Source organism: Heptranchias perlo, chromosome 12 (genome assembly GCF_035084215.1).
Source record: "Heptranchias perlo isolate sHepPer1 chromosome 12, sHepPer1.hap1, whole genome shotgun sequence".
Taxonomy (NCBI): Eukaryota; Metazoa; Chordata; class Chondrichthyes; order Hexanchiformes; family Hexanchidae; genus Heptranchias; species Heptranchias perlo.
In genome coordinates this window covers 34,513,204-34,526,906 of record NC_090336.1, presented here as the reverse complement: position 1 = coordinate 34,526,906, position 13,703 = coordinate 34,513,204, and the positions used below count along the sequence as shown (strand labels likewise).

The 13,703-nt window shown below is 40.8% G+C and overlaps 1 protein-coding gene across 8 annotated transcripts in view; it reads left to right on the top strand.

The window, feature by feature from the left end:
- The window catches only part of stk33 (serine/threonine kinase 33), a 231,786-nt gene that overhangs the window by 133,875 nt on the left and 84,208 nt on the right, over nt 1-13,703 (top strand). The window contains exon 1 of one of the 8 annotated variants that reach the window (XM_067993925.1): nt 797-978. The exons of the other annotated variants lie outside the window; for them this stretch is intronic. The gene's annotated coding sequence lies outside the window, so the exon portion shown is untranslated. Of the gene's footprint in view, nt 1-796; nt 979-13,703 lie in introns of those variants that run through there. 8 annotated transcript variants of the gene reach the window in all.

Sequence of the window (13,703 nt, the reverse complement as noted above, 5' to 3'; positions counted from 1 at the left end):
GGGATATGGGGCTAAGGCGGGTGTATGGAGTTACATCACAGGTCCACCAAGATCTCATTGAATGGCGGAACAGGCACGACGGGCTAAATGCCACTGTCACTTGCTGCCTCCTGATATGCGCCACCTTCTGCAAGAAAGCAGGACGTGTGTTTGGGTGATGTGCCTGTCATGGTTGAATAGCTGCCAGTGTGTGTAGCCTGTGAGTTGTGGGTGGGCGGCTTGCAACAGTGGTAATGTGTAAGGGTGAAAGGAAGCATCTGATTGGAAGAGTTGAGTACTGATGGAAAGAGTTTGTTGATATGTGGGTGATGGGGGGTAGTGGTGTAGTGTGTGGAGCAGTGGATGCGGCTAGTGGTGCAGTTAGTAAGAAATGCCACTTGATAGTTGACTTCACTCACCTTGACCACTCGTGTCAAAGCATTGAACTTCTTCCTGTACTGCATCCACATTCATGGTGCTGTGCGCCTGGCATTAACTTCGTCCCCTGCTGCCTCCCACTACCTTTTGGGTGTATGTCTGGCGTTTTGCCTTCCCGCCCCCACCTGCAGATATCGAGATATGGAATGTCCCTCCTTCTGTCCACCTCTTGCACCAAGGCCTCTAGTGCATCAGCAGAGAACCTTGGTGCATGCAATCTCGCAGGCTTGGTACAAACAAGATTGGTGAGGTCTGGCATGCAGATTGGAGAATGTGATGTTTAGTAGTGCACAACCTTTACTCAATTTTTAAAATAACTCATCAGTTTGTAAACATAGGGACGGGAGCTGTATCTGTGTTTTGCATGTGCGTTGTCTGATCTCCGTTCAGACTCCGTGCAGACAGCAGATTGTTATTTTCAGCAAATAACATGTACCAGTTACCTTTAAGAGATTTTTAGGAGACAGCCTGCCTTTAAGAGATTGGAGCTCCATCTGCAGGTGGAAAGTGCAAATTACATTGAATCGACGTGCAAGACCTGGAATGGAACGCTGATTGCAGGTGAGTCCTCAGCCCTCACGAAACTCTCGTCCTGCCTGCGCAGGGGTCATTGGGCGTGGGTTAATAGGGCATCACGCTACCTGTGCCCAAAAATGGCCCTTATCCAATTTATCCCCCACAGAGCCTCCAGCACAGAAATAGGCCATTTGGCCCAACTGGTACATGCCGGTGTTTATGCTCCACAAGAGCCTTCTCCCACCCCTCTTCATCTAACCCTACCAGCATATCCTTCTATTCCTTTTTCCCTCAAGTGCTTATCTAGCTTCCCCTTTAATGCGTCTATGCTATTCACCTCAACTACTTGTGGTAGCACGTTCCACATTCCTACCACTCTTTGGGTAAAGAAGTTTCTCCTGAATTCCCTATTGGATTTATTAGTGACTATCTTATATTGATGACCTCTAGTTTTGGACTCCCTCCACAAATGGAAACATTTTCTCAACATCTACCCTAACAAATCCTTTCATAATCTTAGACCCCTATCAGGTCACCTCTCAGTCTTCTCTTGAGAAAAGAGCTCCAGCCTGTTCAGTATTTCCTGATTAAGTATATCCCCTCAGTTCTGGTATCATCCTTGTGAATCTTTTTTGCACAGTCACCAGTAATTCTATATCCTTTTTATAATACTCCTAGAAGTATCCTTCTCCGTATGGTTTAGAATAGTATAAACAGCAGAGGACTTGGAACTGTGGAATCCACTGGTTACTATCCTCCAGATTAAGTCTGGTGCATTTAATGTCACCATTTTCTGTTGATTGCTTTTTATTGGCAAGCCAGATTTGAATCCAGCTAGCTAATTTGTTGTCAATCTCATGCACCATTATTATCGTCATTTAAAAAGCTTGGATGCAGAACCTTATCTGATGCCTTTGCAAAATTCAAGTAATTTAGATCCACTGCATAACCCTTGTCCACTGATTCAACTACCTCCCCAAAGAATTCCAGTAGATTTGTGAGGCATGACCTATTGCTTCTAAACTAAGCTGACTGCATCTTATGAATGTTAATTGAATCCTGTAAAATGCTGTGTAGTGTTTTCCACATTGCAAAGTTAGATTTGCTTATCTTTAATTCACTGATTCATGTCCACACCAACATCCAAGGAACACCCAGTCTGTTTACTTAAGGCTCGAAATACTGTCATGGGAAACAGTCTATTCAGCAATTGAAAAAGAATGCCCAAGTATCATCTGGAAACTGCGGAAGCTACAACTATACTTACTGTGTATACTCACCACAATTCCTTAGTAGAATTACAATTAATCCATGACAAAAATGTATGTCTGTTGTGAGGGAGCATCGCCCTGCACGAATACAATATGAGTATCCAATATCTTTGTCTTGTGTACTGTGAAAGTTCAGTAGCAGTCTGGATTAGCTAGCACAGGGTGTGCGCAAAGGGCTTTGCAAAAGTATTTTCTGCGTCAGTAGACCAGATCATTTGGTTGGGCTTCACCTTCCATGTCAAAACAAATCATGAACAGCACAACCTTGGTCCTCAAGTGCTGTGTTAGCAACATTCAGAAGTATTGAATCTGAGGCGAGTGATATGACAAAAACACTTCTTGTATATTATGTTATAAAAGGTGTTAAAAATCTGGTTCACTCAGAAAATGGCTCAGCTTGTTTTGATACACTGTATTTTCAGAGCAGATGTTGTCCTTGATACTCCTCATCAGAAAACCTGTTAGCACCTGTTTTTGGGGTGTTGCAAAGAGGACACATATGCAGAAAACCCTAATGTCAGCTCTCTGTCCCAATGGTGCATGATGTGTGGGTGTGAGCGGAAGGATTTCCTGCTTCCTACATTTTTGCCGTGGTCAGCACTGTCTACAGAAACACAAAACAATTACTAGTATAACTGGGCGTCCCCATATCCACTCCATCACCAAGACTGATCATCACCTCCGTAACATCGCTCGTCTCCGCCCCGCCTCACTTCATCTGCTGAAACCCTCATCTATGCTTTTGTTACCTCTAGACTTGACTCTTCTAATGCTCTCCTGGCCAGTCTTCCATCTTCCACCCTCCATAAACTTGAACTCATCCAAAATTCTGCTGCTCGTATCCTAACTCGCACCAACACTATGCTCGTTGACCTACATTGGCTACTGGTCCGGCAACACCTCAATTTTAAAATTCTCATCCTTGTTTTCAAATACCTCCACGGCTTCACCCCTCCCTATCTCTGTAACATCCTCCAGCCTTACAATCCTCCGAGATCTCTGCGCTCCTCCAGTACTGGCCTCTTGCCCATCCCCGATTTTAATCGCTCCAACATTGGCGGCCGTGCTTTCAGCTGCCTAGGCCCTAAGCTCCGGAATTCCCTCCCTAAACCTCTCAGCCTCTCTACCTCTCTCTCCTTTAAGACGCTCCTTAACACCTACCTCTTTGGCCAAGCTTTTGGCCAAATGTCTTCTTACGTGGCTCGGTGTCGAATTTTGTTTGATAACCCTCCTGTCAAGTGCCTTGGGATGTTTTACTATGTTAAAGGCGCTATATAAATGCAAGTTGTTGTCCAAGATTTCTAGGCGCTAAAAGGCACAAGAAAATAAACTTGCTGTTTTCAGGCTATTTTTACCCATTTTTCATAATTTTTTTTGTTTCCTCCTGGGATATAGGTTCTCTTGAGCTTTTGAGACAATTGTTTTTTTTTCCTGCAGCATTATTACAGCCATTGATAGGTTTGCCAATGTGAGGTGCTGCAAAGACGAGAGAGACCCCTGTAGAAATGCCAGGCAGGTTGGGATGTACAAGAGGTGCTCTTTGCCCATACAGTGGTACCCACACACCCATATGGGCAGACAGAGGTGATGAGATAATTAGCAAATGCTGACTGGTTCTTCAGTAGTATCCTGATCAAAGCATTTCACAATTTAAGGGTTATCAGCCAGTAAAGCCTGATTGGCTGCATTTGCCAAGATATCACCAACCATATTTGCAGGCTTTGTTGCACTTAACCTGGCACTGACTGTGGGTATGTGTTTTCACAGGGTCTGGATCTAGCAGAGTCAGATGCAGAGTTGTGCAATCTTCTGTAAGGATGCTTGCCACTAACCTATCATTGGGCTGGCATTGCCAATGACCGAACCGATCACCTGAAGGTTGCACATAGGGTTTTCTTTTCCTTCATTTATTTTTTGTTACTGCTTAATCCCTTGTCTGTTCATCTTTGAAAGGCTGCTAATGGATTGAAATGCCTTTTGAGACTTTCTAAAGACTTTCAGAATTTATTGACCTTCTGATTTTGATACTCCCTTTAATTGTTCCCACACTTGGCCCAGTTTGCAGCTGGATCTGTGAATAAAGATGCAAAGAAGTTGACTCAGGAAATTGAAGTGCTATCAGCATAACACCACTTCTTAACCTTTCCACACGATTGACACTAGAAAAAGAAAATCAGAGCCATTATGTCTGTGACAGGTATCCAAGATACTGGTCAATCCATTCAATTCAAATACAAGACTCCTGTGGATTTTATTTGAATATATGTTTGATTGGCAGCTCTATTTGAATTTAAGAGATGCATATTTACATTTCCTGGTCAAATTTTGAGAAGTATCTGTGTTTTTTAAGTAAGTAGTCCATTTGAACCCATCAGAGAGATATAGATGGACTAGAGATCCCATAGAAGGTGAACAACAAACTGCCATATAAAGTAAAATCAGGGAGCTTGAATCAGGCCCATTTCATATTGAAGTTTAGTATAGCAAATGCAACCATTTATTTTCTTTGCTCTGAGGAGGCATTGCGAAGCCTGTAACTACTGTAAATCTACAGTGCATTATTGCTACTGTTCATTTATCATTTTATTAAATTTGTTTGGCAGTTTATAGCCTTAGCCATGTCTTGTGGAATGTTTATTCTACCACCTTCCAAAGTCAAAGAGCATCACACAAGGTCTCATGATACAACCAGAAAACTGAATAAAGGGACCAAAGTTTTCTTGGACTCTTGGGTGCATTACAAATTACCTAGACATTAGGCAAAGAAAGGCATACTGTAGTTTGTAAGAAGCTGGGGCTCACTAATTGGAGAAGTCAGGTGCTGAATATGTTTTTAAAAAAAAAATACTGATGAAATCTCTAACATAACTATCTCTAGGGTCACTGAATTACAATGACTGAAATAAGTCAAATTCCATTTTTATGATGTGGTATTCTGGGATTTTTTAATGGTGTTTTGGGGATTAAATTCCATAATTTTCTCCATTTTTTTTCATGGAAACTAAATGAGTGACCTTTTTAATTTATTAATACCTCCAGGTCCGTGCGTTCTCATTTTTGCTAATAATCTCTTGTGCGGAACCTTAACCAATACCTTCGGGAAGTCCATACAGACAACATCCATAGATACTTCCCTGTCCACCATGCTAGTGATCTAAATAAAATTAACCAGATTAGTCAGACGTGACCTGCCTGTCACAAATCCATGCTGCCTCTCTTTGATCAACTGATACTTGTCCAAGTGCTCAGGCACTCTGTCTCTGATAACAGATTACAGTAACTTTAGTTTAATACTAATACTTAAGAAATTTATGATTTAACACTTTTAATTCACATTTATGGAACATTTTTGGAAGTGTTGGAAGAGCAAGTTTATAAATCTGTAAAATGAAAAGCATTTTATAAATATAGGCATTGAGTACAAGTCCCTACTTAAGGAAGGATGTCAAGGACATGCAGAAGATATTCACTATGATGTCAGAGATGAAAGGCTTTAGTTATAAAGATACAGAGAAACAGAGGTTCTTTTAGTTAGCGTATAAGAGGAGAGCTGATAGAGGTGTTCAGAAGTATTAGGGGCTTTGATAAAGTATATAGGGACACTGATCACTTAGTTGCTAACTAGATGCCATAACTTTAACCATCACTAAAAGAATGAATGAAGAGATTGGTAGAAATTTATTTTACACATCATGTTAGGATATGGAATGTTCTTCCAGAAGCAGTGGTGGAAGCAGAATTCATAATAGCTTTTAAAAGGAAAGTGGATAAATATTTTAAGAAGAAAAATTTACAAGTATATGAGGAGAGAGCAGATAATTGAGGCTAAGTAGATAGCTCTTTCGAAGAGTTGGTATAGGTATGAATAGCTGACTGGCCTCCAACTGTGCTGCAAAATTCAATGATTCTGTGGAGCAGTTTAAAGATCAGTCCTCTTGTACATCTTTTGATTTATAAATGCTGTTATGTGATGGTGTTGTCATGTTGGTCCACGTGTATATCTGGAAGCCTAGCTTTGTAGTCTGCGCAACTAATCAGTGCACAATCACCTAAGCACTGCAATAGACAACACCGAAACAACACGGTTGGTATGAGATCATGCAAATTGCCAGTAGAAAAACTTGCGTGAGCAACTGATTAGGGGAGTCTACCTAGGAATCTCTGTGGTATAAAACCTTGTTAATATGTATCCATTGATAACTTATTGAGAAGTCTATTGAAAATAATTCTAGTTATAAACCTGATTTCCTCACAGCAAAGTAAAGGGTTACATAACTATGGTTACAAGACTTATGGGGTTTTCTTGGAAATTTCAGTTTTCAAAATCACTGTTATTAACCCTGAGTGTTATAATCTGTGCAGCATCCAGAAATAATATAGACTTTTCTCTACATAAACGTTCAGATACTATTTGAGAACCGAACTGAAAAATAATAAGACCATAGAGTATATTTTAATGACCTTAGGCTCAGTGCCTTTTTGAAGACTCAAGCACACTTCTGTAAGATGGGAGGTGGGGGGAGTGAACTATAATTTACAAATTATAGATTGATGAACTTAGTTCAGGTTTAAATTATACTCCTGAGCTAAATTTATTTATTTTCCTTACATATCTTTTGTGCAGGCTAAAGTAAAACATTTTTATCTTGCATATTATAGCTTCATAGAACAAAATGTAAAAAAGGATTTGCTAAGAATAATATACTGTTATGTTATACTGTGGACCCCACTTCTGTGTGGATTCTCATATTTTATGGGGTTTGACCAAGAAAGGGAAGAAATATTAAATACAGATTGCAGTGTAAGGTGCTTCCCTGACCCACTGCTGTCCAGACTTAACCTGCAAAAGTGTGATCACAAGATGGGTACAAATAAGAAGGTTACTTGGTCCATCTTAGCTCAGCCATCCAGAAAGGACCTACAGTTTCTCCACCCCATCAAAGCATCCAACTGTTTCTCAAATTATTGCAGGGTTTTGCATTCACTATCCTGCCTGAAATTCCATTATATGTGAAGAAGGACTTCCTGGCATCAATCCTCAATTTGCTTTTCATTGAACCTGTGTCCTTATGTCCCACTGTCACTTTAGTTTGATGTTGAATTATGAAATTTTTGTACCATTTACTATCTTATATACTTCTACATCAGCTTCCAGACTGCTTTATATGCATTGTATATAAATATCTGCTGTTCTGTATTTTTATTTTTTATTTTGGGATGTGGGTGATGCTGACATTCAGTACCCATCCTTGGTAGACCTGAGAAGGTGGTAGTGGGTCTTCTTGAACTGCTGCAGTCTTTGTAAGGGTGGTGCTCTCATAATGATGTATGGAATGGGATTCCAGGATAATAGCCCAACGATGATGAAGGAACAGTGACTTGGAGGGGATCTTTGATATAATAGTGTTCTCACAACATTGCTGCTTTTGTCTGTCTCGGTGGTGAAAGTCGCAGGTTCATATTGTGGCTTCAAAAGCAGGGCTGAGACTGGGTACTCGAGACAAGTGGCTCACCACCTGACCCCTCAAAGCCACTTCCTCTACAAAACCCAAGTCAGGAGTAATGGAATACTCACCATCTCTTGTCAGGCTGCATGTCCAACATCCAGTTTTAGATGAGCTGTGTTGGGAAGACCAAAGTTATTATTTTCTGATTCTCAAGTCTGAATTCCTTCATGGCCTTGCCTCTCCCTATCTCTGTAATCTTTTCCAACCCGACAATAGCTCTCCACCACCACCGTGCCCCCCCCCCCCCCCAACCACTGCTGCCTTAGAACTTTGTTACTGACTCTGGCCAGTTGTGCATCCTCTTCCCTTTGCCCCACCATTGGTGGTCGTGCCTTCAGCTGCCTAGATCCCCACGCGCTGGAATTCGCTCCCTAAATCTCTCTGCCTCTCCCCATCCTCTCCTCCTTAAAAACCTACTTCTTTGACCAAGTTTTTGGTCACCCCAACTAATATCTCCTCCTTTGGTTGAACAACCCTTTTCGACCTTTTTTTGATTATGCCTCGATGAAGCATTTGTGATTTTTTTTTTCTACCTTTTAAAAGTACTATATAAATGCAAGTTGTTGTTAAGGAAAGTTCATTGTTGAAGTAAGGATGCCTGGTGCTGTTCTTGGCTTGCCTTTCTACACTCTGCATTGAAATAGGGTTGGTCTACTTGCTTGATGGCGATCGAGGAGTGAGGGATGCGCCAGGCCACCATTGTGGTCATGTACAATTTTGCTGTTGCTTATGGCCCATATAGTTCATGGATGTCCAGTTTTTGACTGCTAAATCTGTCCTTAGTCTGTCCCATATATTAATTTTGCATGTTCAGTATTAGGCTATTACAAAGTAGTCACTTGCTTTCTTTGAATTTTGCTGGCTTCTACTTTTAAAGTGAGTATCAGGAAATACTACTGATAAGTGGGGCGTTCCAGGTCTCTGTGGTGTGAAAGCAGTTTCTGTCCTATATTGAACATAACATAAGAAATAGGAGCAGGAGTAGGCCAATCGGCCCCTCGAGCCTGCTCCACCATTCAATAAGATCATGACTGATCTGATCCTAACCTCAAATCTAAATTCATGTCCAATTTCCTGCCCGCTCCCCGTAACCCCTAATTCCCTTTACTTCTAGGAAACTGTCTATTTCTGTTTTAAATTTATTTAATGATGTAGCTTCCTGGGGCAGCAAATTCCACAGACCTACCACCATCTGAGTGAAGAAGTTTCTCCTCATCTCAGTTTTGAAAGAGCAGCCCCTTATTCTAAGATTATGCCCCCTAGTTCTAGTTTCACCCATCCTTGGGAACATCCTTACCGCATCCACCCGATCAAGCCCCTTAACAATCTTATATGTTTCAATAAGATCGCCTCTCATTCTTCTGAACTCCAATGAGGAGAGTCCCAATCTACTCAACCTCTCCTCATATGTCCACCCCCTCATCCCCGGGATTAACCGAGTGAACCTTCTTTGTACTGCCTCGAGAGCAAGTATGTCTTTTCTTAAGTATGGACACCAAAACTGTATGCAGTATTCCAGGTGCGGTCTCACCAATACCTTATATAACTGCAGCAATACCTCCCTGTTTTTATATTCTGTCCCCCTAGCAATAAAAGCCAACATTCCGTTGGCCATCTTGATCACCTGCTGCACCTGCATACTAACTTTTTGATTTTCTTGCACGAGGACCCCCAGATCCCTTTGTACTGCAGTACTTTCCAGTTTCTCGCCATTAAGATAATAACTTGCTCTCTGATTTTTCCTGCCAAAGTGCATAACCTCACATTTTCCAATATTGTATTGCATCTGCCAAATCTCCGCCCACTCACCCAGCCTGTCTATATCCCCCTGTAGGTTTTTTATGTCCTCCTCACTCTCCACTTTCCCTCCCATCTTTGTATCATCTGCAAACTTTGATATGTTACACTCGGTCGCCTCCTCCAAATCGTTAATATAGATTGTAAAGAGTTATGGACCCAGCACCGACCCCTGCGGAACACCAGTAGCTACTGGTTGCCAGTCCGAGAATGAACCATTTATCCCAACTCTCTGCTCCCTGTTTGATAACCAATCCTCCACCCATGCCAGAATATTACCCCCAATGCAGTGATTCTTTATCTTGAGCAATAATCTTTTATGTGGCACCTTGTCGAATGCCTTCTGGAAGTCTAAATATACTACGTCCACTGGTTCCCCTTTATACACCCTGTACATTATGTCCTCAAAGAACTCAAGCAAATTTGTCAGACATGACTTCCCCTTCGTAAAGCCATGCTGACTTTGTCCTATTAAATTATGTTTATCCAAATGTTCCGCTACTGTCTCCTTAATAATAGGCTCCAAAATTTTACCCACCACAGATGTTGGGCTAACTGGTCTATAATTTCCAGCCTTCTGCCTACTACCCTTTTTAAATAAGGTGTTACATTAGCAGTTTTCCAATCTGCCGGGACCTTTGCCGAGTCCAGAGAATTTTGGAAAATTATTACCAAAGCATCCACAATCCCTACTGCCACTTCCCTCAAGACCCTAGGATGGAAGCCATCAGGTCCAGGGGATTTATCCGCCTTGAGTCCCATTAATTTACTGAGTACCAATTCCTTAGTGATTTTAATCGTATTTAGCTCCTCCCCCCTAGAGCCCCTTGTTTGTCCAGTGTTGGGATATTCTTAGTGTCCTCTACCGTAAAGACTGAAACAAAATATTTGTTCAGCATTTTTGCCATCTCCATGTTTCCCACCATTAATTTCCCGGTCTCATCCTCTAAGGGACCTACGTTTGCCTTAGCCACCCTTTTTCTTTTTATATAACTGTAGAAACTCTTGCTATCTGTTTTTATATTTTTTGCTAATTTATTTTCATAATCTATCTTCCCTTTCTTAATCAATCCTTTAGTTACTTTTTGCTGTCTTTTGAAGACTTCCCAATCTTCTATCCTCCCACTAAGTTTGGCTACCTTATATGTCCTTGTTTTTAGTCGGATACTATCCTTAATTTCTTTACTTAGCCACGGATGGCTGTCATTTCTTTTACACCCTTTTTTCCTCAGTGGAATATATATTTTTTGAAAGTTGTAAAATAACTCCTTGAATGAACACCACTGCTCATGTACTGCCTTACCCTTTAATCTATTTTCCCAGTCCACTTTAATCATTTCCGCTCTCATACCATCATAGTCTCCTTTATTCAAGCTCAGTATGCTTGTTTGAGAACCAACCTTCTCACCCTCTAATTGGATATGGAATGTAACCATGTTATGGTCACTCATTCCAAGGGGATCCCTAACTAGGACATGATTAATTAATCCTGGCTCATTACACAGGACCAGGTCCAAGGTTGCTTGCCCCCTTGTCGGATCAGTTACATACTGCTCAAGAAATCCATCCCTAATACATTCAATAAACTCTTCCTCAAGGCTGCCCTGCCCTATTTGATTTGTCCAGTTAATATGATAGTTAAAATCCCCCATAATTATAGCTGTTCCCTTATCACATGCCCGGACTATTTCCTGATTAATACTTCTTCCAGCAGAGTTGCAACTATTAGGAGGCCTATATACTACGCCCACTAGTGTTTTTTCCCCCTTATTATTCCTTATCTCTACCCAAACTGTTTCATTATCCTGATCCTTTGTCCCAATATCATTTCTCTGTATTACAGTGATTCCTTCCTTTATTAACATAGCCACCCCACCTCCCCTTCCTTCCTGCCTGTCCTTCCTGATTGTTAAATACCCTGGCATATTTAATTCCTAGTCGTTGTCACCCTGCAGCCATGTTTCTGTAATGGCCACAAGATCATACCCATACGTCGTTATTTGTGCCGTTAACTCATCCATTTTGTTACGAATGCTACGTGCATTCAGATAAAGAACTTTCAAATATGTTTTGTGACACTTAGTTCCTGCTTTTTCCTTTTTTAACACTTTACCTTTTACTCCATACCTTCTGTGCCTTCCTGACACGCTTTCCTCTGTCTCCCTGCTCAGGTTCCCAACCGCCTGCCACAGCTTTGATGCTGGGTTAATCGCCTTACGCCTTCTAGTTTTTATTTTATCTGTCGCGCCTAAAGTACACTTTCTTTCCACTGCTCTGCTGAAAGACTGCTTTCACGTTGCAAGGGAAGGTGGCATTTTCCCTATCTCTTAGAGGAGTTCCCTGAATCTTTCTGTGAAAGCTGGAGCCAGCAATGATTGGGGACGAGAAGTAAGTATGCAGAAGGGATATAAGGAATAGTGGACAAAAACAATAGAGGGCAGATGGTGAAAAATGGGAGCAGAAGAGCAGGGAAAATAGAAACAGCAGAAAAAAATAAAGAATGGCAAAGAACCAGTAGAAAATAAGCACACAATGCAGCAGCAAGAAGCAAAGGATTCGAAGAGAACAGACTTTAAGAGTTATCAGCACACCCGTAAGTCTTATAGCATGAGCTTAATTTTTCTTTTAAAACAAAAATCCTGTTTCATGTGAGTAGATAAACATATAGAAGCAATTTTACATATTACATATTTTTCTTTATGCATTAACAGTCATATATTTATGGGAAAGCAGTACTGGCAAAAGTTTAATTGTGGTGGGAATCATCTAATGTCTATATTTTATCCAATTTCTACTTTGTAATGATTACTTATTGTAACCTTTTTAAACAATTCTGCAAATCCCTGCAGTCTTTTATGTCTCTTCCCATCAATTTGCTTGATTGTTCAGTGTCTTTCTTAAATGTTCATTATCAGCAATTGACAATTCCAATACAATTATCAAGTCACCAGTGCTTTCATGGTTATTTCAGACATTTGCTTGCTTTATTTACTGTTAGGGATATACTGTAAAAATAGCTCTAGGTTCTCCTCTCCCTTTACATTCTTGCAATTACTATAGACTATGAAAATGCAGAGAAAAAGCATTGGCATTCCTGATAACAAAAGGAGAGTCTTCCTGTTACCATCTGGCCACTCTGCATGCCAATAGGCAAGCACAGATATCACTGGTGTTCGAAGCTAAAAGAAAACCATTGCAATGAATATTTTTTCCTAATTGCAATGAACGATGCTTTGTACTGTATTTTACATCAGTGTGACCAGACTGATTTTTTTTAAATACACCTTGAATCGTTTAGATTATGGTCAGTTTCTAATTGCATTGTTATGTGTGCTCAGCTGTGTTTTACAAATGAAGTTCTATAATCCAAGAGTTATTAAGCAGTTCATGTTTAATTATTAATGCCTGTCCGTGTGGTTGATTCACTCTATTGCTTTTGATTGTTAGCTGTTTATGCTTAACATAACATTTACTTTTTACTCTTGTCATAAACTTTCACTAACCAATCTGGTTAATGTGTTTCTTATGGAGTTTAGTGGTGTGACTCATATTGGGAGATATAAATAATAATTTATAAAAGCAGGGTTTCTTGTTAATGAAGATTGAAACTCCAAAGAATTCCATAGAATAAGATACTTCAGTTGTTCTGTCTACATTTTTTATTTTCGTTCTTTGCGTCACTTAATTTGTTTTTCTTCCTTGTTTCAAGTTTTTGTTCCTCGTTTATATTGCATCCCCCCGTCTATACACTATCAGTCAGTAAGAGAGAAAAAAAGATGGGTGGGGGCGGGCGCACACACAGTGCATATTTGACATCTACAAAAGCTTCCTAATTTTGTTGGCAAATTTATGCTAAATATTGATTAGAGTGAAGTCTAGGGCAACAATTTAAATCTGAATAAAGTGCAGACTTCTGGATGAATATTTGGTTTCTCCTACTGAGGCAAAATGTGCCTTTCTTTCACAGCGGCCTTGATTTCATCGCGCGGTCTAATCGGTCTCCGCGAGTGGCCTGGGTGAGCAATAAGCTCGCATGTCGAGGCCTGGAGAGGTTTTAACTACCAAGCCTCATTTCCATATCCAGGCCCCATCTCCCGCCCGAACCCGGCAGAAATCACTGCCTGGCCGGCGGGTAGGAGCGAAGACTCGGGTGGTAGGAGGCCGCTGCTGGGCACCTGCAGGAACCAGTCCCTAG